This window comes from Dipodomys merriami, unplaced genomic scaffold (assembly GCF_024711535.1).
Source record: "Dipodomys merriami isolate MVZ:Mamm:240054 unplaced genomic scaffold, mDipMer1.0.p SCAF_10, whole genome shotgun sequence".
Lineage (NCBI taxonomy): Eukaryota > Metazoa > Chordata > Mammalia > Rodentia > Heteromyidae > Dipodomys > Dipodomys merriami.
Genome location: NW_027202271.1, coordinates 34,059,847 through 34,077,279, shown reverse-complemented (window position 1 = coordinate 34,077,279; position 17,433 = coordinate 34,059,847). Strand labels below are relative to the sequence as shown.

Sequence of the window (17,433 nt, the reverse complement as noted above, 5' to 3'; positions counted from 1 at the left end):
ATTCAGTTTAGGTTTGTTTTGTGCTCTCTCTCCGCCCTTCAATACAGGTTTCTTTACTCCATCATAGCAAAGTGCTTACTGCAGGAGAGCTGCCCTGTGCTTTATACACAGAAGTTTTGCAGCCTTCTGGCTTAGAACCCTGGGTTTTAAATGCGTAGAGGAAGTGAGAACAGCAAAAAAACCAAAACAACAAACAAACAAACCCAGGAATGTTTATAAAGGACAAATAAAAGAGGAGGTTTTGTAGCTGGATGCATATAATCAAAATCATAGAAGCCTAAGATGGGAAAAGAGTCGAGAAGCTGAATTGCCTGTGTCTGTGCACTTTGCTACAGCACCTCACATCAGGGCTGTGGGACTGCCCAGCGACTGCTTGTTATCCCATGATTCCCCTGCCTTTGGCACTGTTGGTCATCCCTTAGTGGCACCATCTTATACAGACATCCCACTTTACCCTATCACCTTTCCATTGGCCTCTTTTACAGCCTTTTCTTCATAAGGCTAAAGAAAGGGGTCTCCAACTGTTTCTTTCTTTTCTACTTAGTTGGATTCACTAGAACCCAATGTCTCTGAAATGTATACTTCTAGGTCAGAAGTGGTCATTAAGCTAGACTTCTATTCAATTGTCTTTATTAATGTTTATAGGATGTCTGCCAGGCATGACACGTTTAATGGGCATGATACTAAAATGAGGTGATTCTGCTCCTCTCACTAATTCTTCTCTTTTCATCCATCACTTGCCAGTGGCCTCACTGACTACCTTGCCTACATGTGGTCAATGTCTCTGCACAATGTCACGATTGATTCTATGAGCATCATGCCAAGGTCTGGGGTTCCAATGGCCTCCCATTAGGCAAACCTTTTCTTGTTATTCATGAGACTTAGGTACAATTCTACTCTTTCCTGACTCTCCACACAACCTAATGCCCTTGACTGGACATGAAGCTCATATCCATCTCACTTTGTGGTGTTTCTTTCTGCCTGCATGGATTGCCCTGGGTCTTCACACTGCTGCCACTTCCCACACTCAGAATTTACTTACGCCTCTTCTTGTCATAATACCTGGCTTGTCTTCTATCATAGCATGGCTTATTCGCTTACCTACTTCTCTTCATCTCTTTGTCAGAAAACAAAATGTCCCAGAGAAACTCTGTCTTTTCCTGGAAAATAGTGAGTGTTTAATATATACATACATACATACATTACTTATTGTTATTTATTATTAAACATTTCCAAAACTCAGCCACATACCAGTACTCAGCCACATTCCAATCTCAGGCTTGGCTAGCTCAAGTGAAGTAGCTATGGGGAAGTTGCATGGTTGGGGAAAAGTTCATTCATACATCTCATGAATGTACACAGGAAAACAGCTGGTCTAAACTCTTGGGTGACCTTTAAACAGGTGACTTCGACATTTGGGGGAAGGAACAATACTTAAATTGGGTTGATACATTATATAGACTCTTCAGACATTCATGCATCCTGTCCTTCCTTCTTTCCCTCCTTCCTTCCCTCTTTCCTTTCCTCCTTCCTTCCCTTCCTTCCTTTCCCTCCTTCCCTCTCTCCCTCCCTCCCTCCCTCCCCCCCCCCTCTCTCTCTCTCTTTCTTTCTTTCTTTCTTTCTTTCTTTTTTCTTTCTTTCTTTTCTTTCTTGCTTGCTTGCTCTCTTCCTTGCTCTCTTTCTTTCTTTATTTCTTGCTTTCTTTCTTTCTCTCTTGTTTGTTTGCTTGCTTGCTTTTTGCAGGTCCTTGGGATTGAACTCTGGCCTGGGAACTGTCCCTGGGCTCCTTTTGCTCCAGGCTAGCGCTCTACCACTTGAGCCACAGTGCCTCTTCCAGGCTTTTATGTGGTTAATTGGAGAGAAGAGTCTCACAGACTTTCCTGCCTAGGCTGGTTTCATCATAATCCTCAGATCTCAGCCTCTTGAGTAATTACGGTTACAGATATGAGCCACAGGCACCTGACTTCGTGTATTCTGTTCTATGAAGTCTCTTGTAGCTGTTCTTTTCTACCCATTAGTTTAAACAGAAGAATAAATTCTAGATTTCTATCCCTCCCCCATTTTAAAACTAGGAGAACAAGGAAAGCCAAGTGGCTCCATTGCCTCTCATCCTATTTCCATCAAGGTATAGAAAATTCACTTCTGTTTTGGGGAGGATCACTTCCAGGTTCTCCTTGCCTGGCCTTTTCACTCAGGGCTCATTGGGGGCAGGGCCTCACTATTAATGTGTCTGAATGATAAGACTAAATGCTAAGCTTCATCTCTCTCTCTCTCCTTCACTCTCTCTGTTTTTCTCTCTCCTTTTCTATTTCTCTCTCTTACACACACAGTGTGCCTTCTTATCTGCTCTCTGCTCCAAGGCAAGCTGTCTGTTTTAGGCAATGATTGTGAATATCAAATACTGCCAGAGATTGGCAAGCAAGGTCACATAGTAGAGTAGCATATACAAAGTTTATGGAGGCCACAGATCCTGGATACACCTTCAATCTCATGTCTATCAGTAATAATATGGGATGATCTCCATCACATTCAGGTTTGTTACTTTTTTTTGTACATTTTTTATTGTAAAAATGCTGTTCAGAGGGGTTACAGTTACATGAGCAAAGTAATGAGTACATTTCCTATTGAGCATTGTTGCCTCCTCCTGTGTTTGTTACTTCTGATATGGGAAGGGCAGAATGCTGCTATTTGTAATCACCTTGTAAAAGGATGACCCAATTTCATAAACTCCAAGGTGTGTGAGATGACCAAAAGGCTTTTGTTTGCTTATTTTCATTAAAAAGAAAAAGATCTTGTTATGTAGCCTAGGCTAGCTTTGAACTCATGATCCTCTTGTCTCAGCCTTCTAAGTGGTGGCATTATAGACATGTTCCTCCGGATGTCTAGCCATTAAGTTTTAAATAACAAATATTTTCAGAGCTTCTAAATCTTGAAAGAACTTTTAGCCATAGGTTGAAACTGCCTGACAATTTTGTACAATGACATCTGACATCTCATAAAGGTGGTAGAGCACTGGTGAAAAGATTATGATTTTGAAATCAATAAGATATGACACCCTTATAAAAAGCTTTAGATGAGTCTGATCACATAGTTGATGCACATGCGTAGTGTCTGCAACATAGTGGATTCTCAGTAGAAAGTACTTTCTCTTCCCTTTGTCCTATGCCTTTTAGCCAGAGTGATATCCTTCCCGATGTTGAGCTACTGTAGTCATTAGTATTTGCATTGTTCTTCACACATATTAGATGGATTCACACACGCAGTTTGATTTCTCTTAAAGTGGACACGTGTGGCAGGTGAATGAGTAGGGCTGGTCCTATCTTATAGTGGAGCAAAGGCAGTTTAGATGGTTGATTAGCCCAGGGTCAGTAGAATCAGAGTCTAAACTCAAGTTGGACTTGAAATCCAGCACTGTAACACCAAACGTTCCAGGCCATGTCATTCTGTGTGAGAAGAATGATGGCATTTGCTGGCTATTTCAGCAGAAAGGGCAACAGAAAGCTATAGCAGTATCCACATATAAAATCCAAGTCAGTGTTGTGATAACTATTAGATAAGTTTCTCCACCCTTAAGTATTTTGTTCCCACCCAGTTCTTTTCTTAGGTTCTTATCATCCACAGATGTTTCTTGATTTTTTTCCTTACATTTATTAAGCAGTATAGCAGGTGCTAAGAATACAGAAACCTAAGACATGGTCCCTTCTCTTTCAGTGTTGCCTGGGAGACAGAGGAGCAGACAAATAGTGAATGATGGTTTCCAGAGGGGAAGAAGGTACTAGTGCCATGTAGTTGAAAGGCAGAAATTATTGGTTGAGGAAGTCTGGAGGGAGCAAGGTTATAGGGAGGGGCTCCTTCAAGGAGATTCTCTGGGCAAGCATTAATGGGGAGGAATGAGTTGACTGAACCCCGTTTCTCGCCTGTAAATAGCGGTAACATTATTAACTATCTCAGATGATTGTTAATGCATAAAGTGCTGAGACCCATGTCTGGTAAATAGTGACCCTTCAATAAATAGTGGCTTTTATTTTCATTTCATTCAGCAAAGAGCCATTTCACTTTATAAACCAGACTTTACATAGGAGAATTGAATAAAAGAAATAGCCTCACATTCTTCATGCATTGGTTTCCAAAGATGAGTTTTAAAGGACATACATAAACCAGGAGCTCATGACTGGAATCCTGGCTGCTCAGGAGACTGAGATATGCGGACTGAGACTCAAAGCCAGCCTGGATGGACAAATTTATAAGATAGTCCAGTTAACCCACAAACTGTAACTGGAGGTATTACTCAAGTGGTAGAGTGCCAGCCTTGAGCAAAAATGTTAAACAAGAGTGCAAGGCTCTGAGTTTAAGCTCCAGTACTGGCATTAAAAGGAGGAGAGGAGCTGGGTGCTGGTTGTTTACACTTGTAATTCTAGTCACTCAGTTTTGGGGAGGATGGCTTCCAGGTTCTCTGCCTAGCCTTCTCACTGGGGCCACTGTTAATGTGTCTGATAAACATTAATGGTAAGCTTCTCCCTCCCTCTCTCTCCCTCCCTTATTCCCCCCCCCTCTCTCTCTTTCTCTCTCTCTCTCTCTCTCTCTCTCTCTCTCTCTCTCTCTCTCCTCTCTCTCTCTCTCTCTCTCTCTCTCTCTCTCTCTCTCTCTCTCTCTCTCTCTGTCTCTCTCAGTTCAAAGCCAGTCCAGATAGAAAAGTCCCCATGAGACTCTTAACTCCAATTAACCCCTGAAAAACTGGAAGTGGTAAGCTGGGTGCCGGTGGCTCATGCCTGTAATCCTAGCTACTCAGGAGTCTGAGATCTGAGGACTGCAGTTCAAAGCCAACCCAGGCAGGAAAGTCTGTGAGACTCTTATCTTCAATAAACCACTAGAAAACCAGAAGTGGCACTGAGCTCAAGCAGTAGAGCACTTGCCTTGAGCTGAAGAGCTGAGGGACAGTGCCCAGGCCCTAAGTTCAAGCCCCACAACCAACAATAAAAAACAAAAAACCAAAAAAACCAAAAATCTGGAAGTGGTGCTGTGGCTCAAGTGGTAGAGTGTATGAAGAGGCTCAGGGACAGCGCCCTGGACCTGAGTTCAAGCCCCACAACCAACAACAACAACAACAAAAAATGAGGAGGGGACATACATATTTGAACCCAAATTCCAGATAAAACTAAAGACAATAATCTTTAAAAATTATTTACAAAAGCATGTTATCTGACTTCTTTCTCCTCCCTCTCTGTCTGTCTCTCTCTCTCTTTTTGTTTTGTTTCTGGTGCTGGCCCTGAGTTCAAACTCAGGGCCTGGGCACTGTCCTAGAATTTTTTTTGCTGAAGGCCAACACTCTACCACTTGAGCCATAGCTCCACTTCTAGCTTTTTGCCGATTAATTGGAGATAAGAGTCTCACAGATTTTCCTGCCCTGGTTGGCTTTGAACTGCAATCTTCAGTTCTCAGCCTCCTGAGTTGCTAGGATTACAGGCATGAGCCACCCATACTCAGCCATTCTCTCTTTAAAAAAAGTATTTCTGGATGGTTATATCCTAGGCTTTCTAGTTTCCTGCCCAGAAACTCTACTGTTCTGCTTAGAGTGCCTCTAGTTTATCTGATGCAGCTAATATCAGTATGACATGATTCCTGACCTTGGGTTAGGTCAGGTTAACTGTAGTAAATTCTCCTTCATCATGGATGCTTACACATTCAATGGCACTGTGAAAAGTCTTGGAAAGCTTAGAGAATACTGCATAAAGATGGCTTGGTATTTAAAAGCAAGCTGAATGCTTGAATAGCCAAATAGCTTTTCTAGGCAGTTCCCTTCGGAAACTTTTGAAGCCATGCTAGGCCTTTGTAAGTGAAGCTTCCTGCTAGTCATCTTAATATATTTATCACGCCATTTCCTCCCATTCTCTCACGTTGCTGTGGCAAAGCGGAGGTATGGCATTGAAGTATAGGCATATATTGCAGAAAATAGTGTAGGGACTTGTGCTGATTCCTTGTTGCTTAGACAGCATGAAATGGCATTGGCAAGTAGGATTCCATAGAAAAAATAAAGACTACCGTTGCTTTGTTATGTCTTTTCTTGAAATAGGGATTCAGATAAGTCAGTGGCCTAAAATGAACTCAGCCCAGTGTTTTATCTTACTTCCTCTTTGATAACAATTCACAGTGTCAAAGCCCAGCATAGAGAGCATAGCTCAAGTGGAATTTTGAAAATCCAGAGTGAGTTGGTGCCAACGATAGCACATTTCTCCTCTTGAGAGAGAAAAATGCTTCACTGCCAATAGCAATAGTGTTGAATACTAGTGGATCCCAAAGATAGAGCACACGAGGAGCAAAATTCTGTGACCTAATTATGCATTCTATTGTATTAAGTCTCTTCCCCTCCTGTTTGAATATATCATTCTTCATTACATCTTGATCTTTTCTGGAAATACTTTTTGAAATGAAAAGTGAAAAAAAAGTTGATGTGCATGTTTGGATAAGCTTGCCTTAAAAAAGCAATTGTATTTTTTAGTCATTACATATTCTCTTGCTGATAAATGTAATACTTTCATTTCAATGTGTATTTTGCTATTAAGTATGTAGTTTTCAGTTTGTTAAAATAATTAATATTATCCCAGAGGCAATCTAGAAAAGATGAATTGCAAAAGGAATTAAGTTTGTTGGCAGTTATTATGTAAAATGTCAGCAAGTAGAATTAGGAAACGTCTGTTAGATTTTTTTGTTTGCCATATTGCATTGTTTACACTGCTAGTGAACTTGTAAAACCCATAACTCCATTAGATGTGAGACATAAGGACTTTTTAAAATTATTATTACTGTTGTTGTCACTAATACTTAGGAAATTCCAAAGAATAACTATTGTCTTTGCTTATTCAAAGATATTTTACTGTGTTTTCAAAGATGCTGAAACTAAATTATACAAATGTCTAAGAGCAGCACCATTAGAGACGCGTATAACTAGTTTACATATTTACAAAGTGATACACCTTGTATTGGAATAAAATATCTAAATTTGAACTATTGTTTTAGAATTTAGCTCATTTTTTCACATTGAAATGTTAACTTACAAATTCATTGCCTGGTCCAGTAGGAAGACTATTTAATTTCAAATCCCTCTAGGTAGCAAGAGCAAGAAAGTATAGATAAAAAGCTCCATTTACAGTAAGCAATATAAGCATTGCTATCGAAAAGTCAAATTTCAGCTCTGGTATTTGACAGGCTTTGATTCAAGTTCAGCACCTCTGCTTGCTTTGTGAAATTAAGCTATTTTTTATTTCTAAGCTTCAATGTTTTCTACTATAAAAATGGAAAAAGTGAAACCTTCTGATGTACTTGTTAGAAGAATAGTGAAAACTCTTACCAGACTGTATATTAGAGGGAGCATATTGTGAATGATCGCTCTTAACTGATATGCTTTGGATTGGAGGATTAACGTGCCAGTCATCATCCTATTTTAGATCAGGAGTTTTCAGCAAAACCTTGTGAATCAATTCAAAGTTTACTAAATGTTCTAAAGACAGATTTTATCTTTTTATTAAGAAACACTTTGCTGTGAGGATATTGCCTGTGGAATATGTTGGAGCCAGGATTATAACTGAAGGCATTTGTACATATCCCTTGTTATAATACAGGATAAGCTGTCAGATTTTTCTGCACTTTCATTTATGTGAACGAATAAGACTAAAGGGTGAGGGTTTAGAGAGATGTTGACTCCATTTATATATTAGTCCCTTTTACTATAGTATTTAATGATTAAAGAAAACAATCCAGATGCAAGGTGAGCTGAGTAATGGTGAATCTATCCTAAACAAATGAGAAGACAGGCTTCTGGGAGTTCTACATGCATTCATTCAACCAACTAATGACTCAAAAGTATAAAAAATATTACTTCTATATCAAGCATGTTCAGACTTTTTTGTCCTATTTCCTCTGCTTATGCACATTTACATTGTATTAAGTATTATAAGCAATCTAGAGTTGATTTAAATAGATGGGAGAAAGTGCATAGGTGATATGCAAATTCTGTACCATTGTGTATGGATTACCTGGGCACTTGTGATGTTGGTATATGGGTCCCTGTCCTGGAATCAGTCCCCTGTGGATGGCAAGTGATAATCTATCCATCAACTGTCAGTTTTACAGAAAATGTGTATCATCAGTCCAGTTGGAGTAAGAGTGCAAAATGACAATCCAGGTGAATGAAGCATATGCTAAAGAGAACAAAGGCAGTGCTCTAAAAGTGTAGTTTTTGAAGCAGGGCATGGTGATACATATCGGCACTTGGGAGGCTGGGTCAGGAGGATCATGAGTTCAAGGCCAGCTTGGATTGCATAGTAAGTGGGAGGGCACCCTGGACTAACTACCAAAATCCTGTCTCAAAAATCCAAGAAAGGTCCAGTCACAGTGGCTCATACCTGTCCTGTAATCCTAGCTAGTTAGCAGGCAGAGATTTAGAGAACATTGGTTTGAGGCCAGCCTAAGCAAGAAAGTCCACAAGACTCCATTTCATCCAGTAGCTTAGTGCAGTACCATGTGCCTGTCATCCTACCTACAGTGGGAAGGGTAAATAGAAAGAATGGGGCCCACATTAGCCCAGGCAAAACATGAGACTCTATCTCAAATAACCACACTAAAAAGGACTGGTAGAGTGACTCATTAGGTAGAATATCTGCCCAACTATCCCAAAGCCTAGGGTTTAAATTCCAATACTTGCCATAAATAAACCAAGAGGAAAAAAGTACATCTCCTTTTTTAAAAAAGCATTTAGCACCAATTCTCAGCTAGGGGCACAGCTCACATGGTAGAGTACCTGCCTAGCAAGCACTAGATCCTGACTTCAAATACCAGTACTGCTAAAACAGAGCCAACTCTCCATTCTGCAGCTCTGTATTTATTGTCACTCTGTGTCCTATCATGTCCTGCATGTTTTCTGAGCCCCAAGTAACTCAAATGGCTGATAGTTTCTTAGGCTTATGCCATGTAAACCCATGAAGGTAAATCCTGAAGTCCTGGTCCTGATTGTGGATCAAAGTCAAGTCTTCATGATTTGACAGGGGAAAAGCCAACAGAGGGGACTTTATCAATTGCCAGTGGGATGATTCAAGGACTGGGTTAGGTATACTGTCCTGTTAGCTACAGGGATGGAAAAATGGAAGGAGTACTGAAAATAATCAGTTCCTTGTTCTCCCAAAGTCACTTTTGCTGTCATTCTCTATTCTATGAGGTCAGTTATACATCAGTCTCAGAAACACTTGGCAGCAGGGACAACTAGAGGGTAAGAGATCACACCCATGATCACAGGATCACAGATCTCATCTGACTGTTGGAACAGCAAGCATTTCTAGACCTGCCATTATGTGAAACTGTCTTCTTTTGGGAGGGAGCAGTACCGGGACTTGAACTCTGGCCTCCATACTTAGCTCTTTCTTTCAAGGCTTGTACTCTCCCACTTGAACCACGCCTCCACTTCCAATTTTTTTGCTGGCTAACTAGAGATAAAAGCTTTTTGGATTCATCTGCACAGGTTGGCATTGAAACTAAATATTCTGATTATAAACTAGATGTGGGATTATAGGCAGAGCCACCAGTGCCTGGCTTTATGTGAACTATTGTAATCAATGCCAAAAGCAATGTCTACTTCTTCCCAAAGGGGTAGAGTGTTTAATGCATGTGAAGAAATACTTCAACATTACTTTAACTTGAATTTTCTTTAATTTCTTTTATTTTTTGTTTATGTGGTACTAAGGAATCGAGCCCAGGGCTTCATGAGTACTAGGCAAGCACTCTACCACTAAGCCACATTCCCTGCCCTGAACTTTCTTAATAACTAATGCTGTGGAAGCTATTTTCATAGGTTGTTTGCCATCTATATGCCTTTTATGAAGAAATATATATATATATATTCAGCTCTTGCTTACCTTTTGTTGGATTTTCAGAGTTTTTACATATTCTGTATATAAAGCTTCTATCAGGATATGTACAAACATTTTCTCTAGCTGTGACTTGTCTTCTTATTCTCTTAACAGTATCTTTTGAAAAGATATTTTACATTTAATAAAATCTACTTAATCAGATTGTTCTTTTAGGATCATGCATTTCTTGTGTATACTAGAGATCTTTTGCAGCTCTAAGTCAATGATGTTTTTCTCTAGTACTTTCCTTTAAAAGTTTTGTAGTTTTTGCCAGGCATCAGTGGCTCACACCTGTAATCATATCTACTCAGGAGGCTGATATCTGAGAATATCATGGTTTGAAGCCAGCCTGGGCAAGAAAGTCCTTGAAACTTTTATCTCCAATTAAACACCCAAACATCAAAAGTAGAGCTGTGGCTCAAATGGTAGAGTGCTAGATTTGAGCATAAAAGTTCTGGCACAGTGCCTAGGTCCTGAATTCAAGCCCCAGGACACACACACACACAATACCTTGTAGTTGTCTGTTTTGATCCATTTGTCAGTTAATTTTTTATAAGTGGTGTGAGGTATGGATCAAACCTCATCTGCTGAATATTGACATTCACTTGTTTTAGCACCTGTTAAAACAACTGTTCTTTTACCTTTGCCTTTGTGTCTTCATTGAGAAATGAGTAATATGTACAAGGAAGATCTATGTCTGGGCTTCTGTTCCATTGATCTATGTGCCAGTGTGTGTGTGTGTGTGTGTGTGTGTGTGTGTGTGTGTGTGTGTGTGTGTGTGTGTGTGTGTGTGTGTGTGTGTGTGTGCGTGTGTGTGTGTGTGTGTATGTGTGTGTGTGTATGTATATATATATTTAATTTACTTAAAATAAATCAATTGCTCTGTGACTACCTTTATTATACCATTGGCAACTTTAACAACAAAGTAACTTTTGAAACTCAACTGTTGTTTTGGCTAGGGTAGGTTATTTGCACAGCCACATGACTTTTAGAGTCAGTTTGTCAATTTCTGGATATGGGTGTAGATGACTTTAAATCTTTAGATCTAGACTAGAAGTTGCAAGTATTCCTACCTGATCCCAGTGTTTTGTAGTGCAGAATTGACCAAGGGTGAGTAAGTTGAGTATGGTAAGGATTTGAAGTAGCATTTATGGGGAATGATGGTGAGAAAGAACTGCGGACACAAAGAACAATCACAGAGGTAGTATTTAGGGATGTAGCACAGGTGTTTGTAGAAGTATAGTGTGTAATTTTTTTCTCCTACATTGTCTCATTGCCTGGGAAAGTACAGTATCAGAGGGAAAAGAGGGATTTAGAAAAGATTCAAGTTTAGGATTTTGATAGACTCCTTTAGAAGAAGCACAATGGAACAAGGATATGGAAATTACTGATAAGGACTGAAGAGGTAGTTTAAGCTGATTGAGCTCTGGGTCAAAGACTAGCACTTTTTATGAAGTTGAAAAACAGGTTTAGAGGAATGAGAGAGAGAGAGAGAGAGAGAGAGAGAGAGAGAGAGAGAGAGAGAGAGAGAGAGAGAGAGAGAGAGAGAGAGAGAGAGAGAGAGAGAGAGAGAGAGAGAGAGAGAGAGAGAGCTGGAGGCTTAAGTAGGTTGTGTAGTCCGTCTGTAAAATATTGGAGATTAAGTTTACATCAGTGAAGCAATTCTGTGAGATGACCAGATTTAGGGTGTGGTTATTCATGTGGATAACAGAACAGAAGTAAAATTAAAGGTTATTGAGATGAGAGGGCTTGAAACTGTGGCATAAGGCATTTTATGGGTTATACACCCAGACTCTGCAACCAGGTTGATAAAATGACTAGGTGTGGAGAGGAGAGTGTGAATCAGGGGCTGTTTCATGTTTAGGGGTAAGTGTAAGGAAGTTGGTTGATGACAAGGAGCAAAGCATTTAGAACTAACTATATACTTGAGGGCACAAGTTGGGGAATGCAGGGTTTGTAAGTTAAGAGAATAGTAATTCAACAGCCTGCTAGAAATCATGTTGAATTCTATCTTGCCTCCAAATCTCCTGCCAAGTGAGGCTTGGAAGACTTGGAGCTACCACAGAGGGGAAGAGTTCCCAGTGGGAGCAAGAAGGGCCAGAGGAGGTCCAAGAATGAGTTCAGTAAAGAATGGTTGGAGATTTCTTTCTTGGAGTTGAAAAATCTATAAAACTTTGAAGATCTGGAGATGAGATTCCAGAGGAGACAGCAGACAGATTTGTGAATCAGGGGCAGGGGATTAGGGGATGGGGACATTTACTTCTCCCCTGATCCAAACATCAAAGTTAGTGGTTAAAGACAGGATAGACCACAGCAGTAGCTTATCCATGGGACAGTACTTGAAAGTGACATGGAAGTGAGGTATGGTAGAATTCAGAGGCCCTATTCCCAAAAGGAACTTTAAGCTGAGATCACTTTGATGCTAAGTCTTCTGTTCCAAATGTTACAAAGGCTAGTAACTCTAGCAGTCTATGAAGTTGGCCTATTGAGTCTTCTTTCAGCTCAGGGGAGTATATGTTGCACATCTCACTACAAATACAATGAGGAAAACATTTCTCCTTCTTGATGACTAAGTTGTCTTCAGAGATTGTCTCATGGGCTACAGCTCCTAGACTTGCCACAAATGTAAGGGCAGTCCTCTACCCTATGCTAAGACCAGTGAAGAATCCATTAGTCCAGGAAAATAGCCATCCACAGGCTTTCCCCAAGTGCTTGTGCCTCTTTTGAATCCCTGTAATGGTTTCTCTATCAAACCATTGACCAAGTAACCCTTAGGTGGGAGTATCTGGTGGGGGGAGGGGGAGTTGGAGGAAGAGAGTTTCACTCCCTCCTTCCCTAGTGTATGACATCAGAAAACTTCTTTTTTCAAGGATAAGATGTTTGTCTCTGAATTGGGTTCACTATTGCCCAGGAGGAAGAAAGATTTCAAATTGAACATTTATGCATTGTGATGCATGCAAAAATAACAAGATATCCTTGTGATCCCAGTGCTTTACCCGCAGGAAGAACCTTAGGTCACTGACTTGGACTCTTTGTGTCTTAGTCTCTTCTTCAGGATGACACAGTTAAAGACTCACCTTGCAGGATTGTCATGACCTTTAAAGCCAATGTGATATTCTTAGCTCAGAGGCTGGCTGGAGGAAGATCATGCTAACTCAAGCTAGGGTTTAACCTAGCAGCAAGTTTGTGAATTGACAACTCATGATGACACTTGTCAGATGAATAAACTGAAATTCAGTACTATGCCATAGATTGCCCAAGGTCAAATCCTAGTAAACTACAGAGATGAAAGTCATTTATTCTCTTTCTGATCCAGTGGGATAATCCTAGGCACATTTAGAATTTAAAACAGAACATTTCCAAAGTTTCCATGGCTTTTCATAACCCCCCTAGTCAGGTAATTTTCTTGCTTCTCATGCAGGATTGTACCCTCTTTTCATCATGTTTAGTGTTCAGGGGTCCAGAGAGAGAGATCTGAAAAGGAAAGGTAATTTCCCAGGTAAGAAAAACTCATACTTAGAGTGTTGAGTTGGTTATTCATACAGAGCTCAGCAATTAGGCTCTAATTAGATAATCAAAGCTAAGCTGAGGGAAACTGCAGTTGATTTGTACTATCAAGAGGAAACACTAAAAATCAGAAATATCATACAATCCCACTTCTCCTGATCCAAGCACATCAGAATTCATTTAGTTAGCCTTGAGCTGAGGCTCCCTGCTGAGTTCCTTAATTACAACGCTGGGGTGCTCTATAAAAACATGAGAGGAATGCCATTTCTGGCAATTCAAAAATCATGTGATTTTATACTTCCTATCTTGGGCAGCTATTCGATTGCAGACCAAGGGTAGGAGTTTGGCTGGACATGCAGATTCCACCCCTCCCTGCCCCCGCCCCCCAGTCATTTAATCATCAAGCGTGGCAAATTCCCAGTGGCCTGGGGATGATTTTTCATCACCCACACTCATCCAGTCATTGACATTCTTTCCCATACCAAGACTGACGTATCCCTGCTTCTATTCACCTGCCAGAGACACAGCTTTAAGCTGGTCACCCTGAGTTTCAGAGGGGAATGTGGAGATGGTAGAATTCTGTGTCTTTCTGGCACAAATGAACACAAAACAGGATTCAGTGGGCTTAATGACTTTTCTGATATGTCATAGGCATAATGAAAAGGTGAATAGGGAGAAGATTAAGACTTGAGGCCATGCTTTGATGAGGAAAACTAATGTTATGGGATCAGGTAGGCTTTGGATATGGAAGTGTGGCAGTTTGGGAGAGTGGGGAGAAAGGGGAGAATTGCTAATGATTTTAATATCTGTCATGTGATTGGATAATTCACAAAAAGTCATGTACTTAGCAGGTCTGGCATGTAAGGTAAATAAATGACAGATTTTACAAATCTGCAAATAGAATAGCATACTTGCTCTTTTTTTTCTTCCTGTGTCCGGCGTGACTCCTTACTAGCTACCTCAACCCAAACCAGGTTCAAAACCCATCTGGATTGTGACCACTATAAGGTCCACTCTTGGATGGCGAGCAGACTCCACCCTCCTCGCACCCAAGACTCTGCCCAGTACCTGCGTTACCTAGGCAACTGGCATACCTGGAAGAGGTCACATCTGCATCTGCTGAGGTTACATCTGGATTCAATGTGGCCACACCTTTTTCCCACCTGGTCCTATCTCCCATCTCCCTTTACCTTTCCCTGCCTCTACCCTAGATAAGGCCTAGCCCAGGGCCAGACACCCTCTTTCCCAGCCTCGTGGAGGGCCAGCATGGCCTGGTGCCAGCCTGAACGATGAGTAAACCTACCCCTTACCTGAATACCACGTGTGTGGTGTTGTTCTTACTCGGCAGCCTCTTTAAAAACCTAACAACCACAATCAATCCTGGCAATGTAAGATTTTGCCACTGTAGGTGTGGGACCGTCCTGCAAGACTTGCCCTCCTTCTGTGTCTTACTCCTTCACTCAGCCTGCTTTTTTGGGGGGAGGCAGTCTGGTCATGGGGCCTGAACTCTGGGCCTTGGTGCTGTCCCTCAGCTGTTCAGCTCAAGGCTAGTGCTCTACCACTTGAGCCACAGCACCACTTCTGCTTATGTGGTGCTGAGGAATTGAACCCAGGGCCTCAAGCATGCAAGGCAAGTGCTCTACCACTGAGCCACCTTCCCATTCAGCCTACTTCTGATTCATGCTTGCTGCTCTAAGTGAAAGATTGGTACATTGTTTTCCTTTTTCTGTCCACAGGCCTGTCAAGGCCTTACTCACCCAGAATCTTTGGCTGCAGTCATAACCTGACCCAACTTGAGCCAGTTGCTGCTGGTGCTGCGTGGGAGGGTTGCCCATCCCAGTAGTCCAGTGTATGTTCAATTTCCACAAGTTTTCTCTTATCTCTCCTAGGCTCAAGTACAACTCTGTGCCTGGAAACACAGAATGCAGAGTGGGATATGGAATTCATGATCACACTTACCCAGAGATGCTCATGGAAAGTTACCCTGGCTTTTGTAAGAAAGTGAACAGGCAAGGTTCCTTTCTGCTTAGATTATCTGTGTACCTGAGGCTTCCAATAAATACAATAAAATCTAAAAAAAAAGTTGATGTCCAGTGGGAATGTAAGATAATTGAAATAGCTAATTCCTATTCTTCCATCCTCCTTAGTCCTAGGTATGAAGATTGAATTGGGGTAAGATTTAACAGAGAGTCTAGACGACTCTGTTTGGTAGTTAATACTCCCTGTATGTTTGTGAATCAGTTATGGGCTGGGCCCTGTCCAATCCCCTCAGTGACACTGCCTCTTTATCTCATATATGGCTTGGACTTGGAGAAATGAATGCCCTCTGTGACCTTTCTTACTTTTTTGGACTTGGTCTTAGACCATTAGCTGTTGATGTTTTTTAAAAAATATTCTGCTGACCTTGAGATTTAACATAAGTGCTTTGCCTATTTTTATTTTTATTTTATTTTTTTGCGAGTCCTGGAGCTTGAACTCAGGGCCTGGGCAATGCCCCTGAGCCTCTTTTGCTCAAAGCTAGCACTCTACCACTTGTGCCACAGTGTTACTTCTGGCTTTTTCTGTTTATGTGGTTCTGAGAAATCGAACCCAGGGCTTCCTGCATGCTAAGCAAGCACTCTACCACTAAGCCACATTCCCAGACTGGCTATTTTTTTTTAAGAAGACCTTTTTTCTTTATAGAGTAACCTTTTCTTTTATTCAAAATGGCAATAGCTTTAATGGATTCCCATAGCAGGAAGTTAGAGGCAGGCAACCGAAAATGTTTACTCTGTAGAATAGAAGAAAGATGGGAAAAACAATTTAATGTTGCTTTTCATCTACTTATGTTGACCTCCAGTAGTTTTCATAAATTTGGTATTTACAAGCCCAGGCTGAGTATTATAAATCTCAGGGTTGCTTATCACTGCTAGAGACATGTCTTTCTCCATCTTGGATTATGGGAAGATCAGCAATGTTTTGTCGAAGTTCTCATAAGCCAATATATACATATATATATATATATATATATATATATATATATATATATATATATTTAAAAGCTGGGTCAGATACATCATGGCATTCAAAACTTTAGGGAAAGGGGAGAGTTCTAGGATATTTTTAAAGCACTGAAACTCATAGTCCTTCTTTAGCACTGAATCTTCCCTGGCCTCCTCTTTTCCTTCTCGTGCCTCCCCTTCATCTTCTTCATCCTCCTCTTTGGTCCTTCTTCTCCACCAGTTGGAGGGAGTATTGAAACTTGGGCTTTAATTGTAAACCATAGTTGGCTGGTGATAGTCAAAAGGCAGCACGATGCAGCTGTTTTACAGAATGGCCAAAATGTACAGCCACATCTTTTCCTCTTTGCAATTAGTTTACAGTTATTTCAGATCCACACACACATTGTTTAAACTTGCCTTCCCAAAGCCCCATTAATCTTTGCTCTTGGTTCCTCTCCCATTTCCAAAGATGATCTCACCCCAGGTTCTGCCCAGAGGTTTGCAGCTTTAACGTATTTCCATTTCTCAATCCAAGAGAATCAGTGTGGAAGATCCCAGAGTTGGTGCTTGTTTATGAACTTTTCCGAATGAATCATTGGAGTATGGGGATTTGATGTGGCTTACTGACCAATTAAGAATGTAAACATGTTTAATATTGGAACTGAAGGTTTTGTGTAAAATTCAATCCTGTGCCCCAGCACATGAGCTTGTTATCTGAGAGTGATCCAAATTATGTATCCTATTCCTCATCTTAACCATTTCTGTATGTCTCGCCTCAAAGGTGATTTGGGGGGTAAAATCCAAAGTCTTGAGCAAAGGATTGATTATGGTGCCATATTTTTCATGCAGTCAGAACTAGTCTTGTCTCCATGGGCCTACCTGAATTCTCCTTCCCTCCTGTCAAAGGAAACAGATCTGGTCAGTCCACTAGGGTGTCTCATCAAGATGGCCATACAGATCACTTTCAGGCTATGAATGGTAAGTTAGATGACACCACAAATTTCCAGAGACTGATCATCTCCCAGCATTTTTTCCCTAAGATATAGGAG

The 17,433-nt window shown here is 40.9% G+C and overlaps 1 long non-coding RNA gene across 1 annotated transcript in view; it reads left to right on the top strand.

Moving 5' to 3' along the window:
• The window catches only part of LOC138837836 (uncharacterized), a 45,589-nt gene extending 30,155 nt beyond the window's left edge, over positions 1-15,434 (top strand). Inside the window, exon 4 of the long non-coding RNA XR_011375466.1 lies at positions 15,293-15,434. This is a non-coding gene — a long non-coding RNA (uncharacterized lncRNA). The remainder of the gene's footprint in view (positions 1-15,292) is intronic.
• The last annotated feature ends 1,999 nt before the right edge of the window (positions 15,435-17,433 follow it).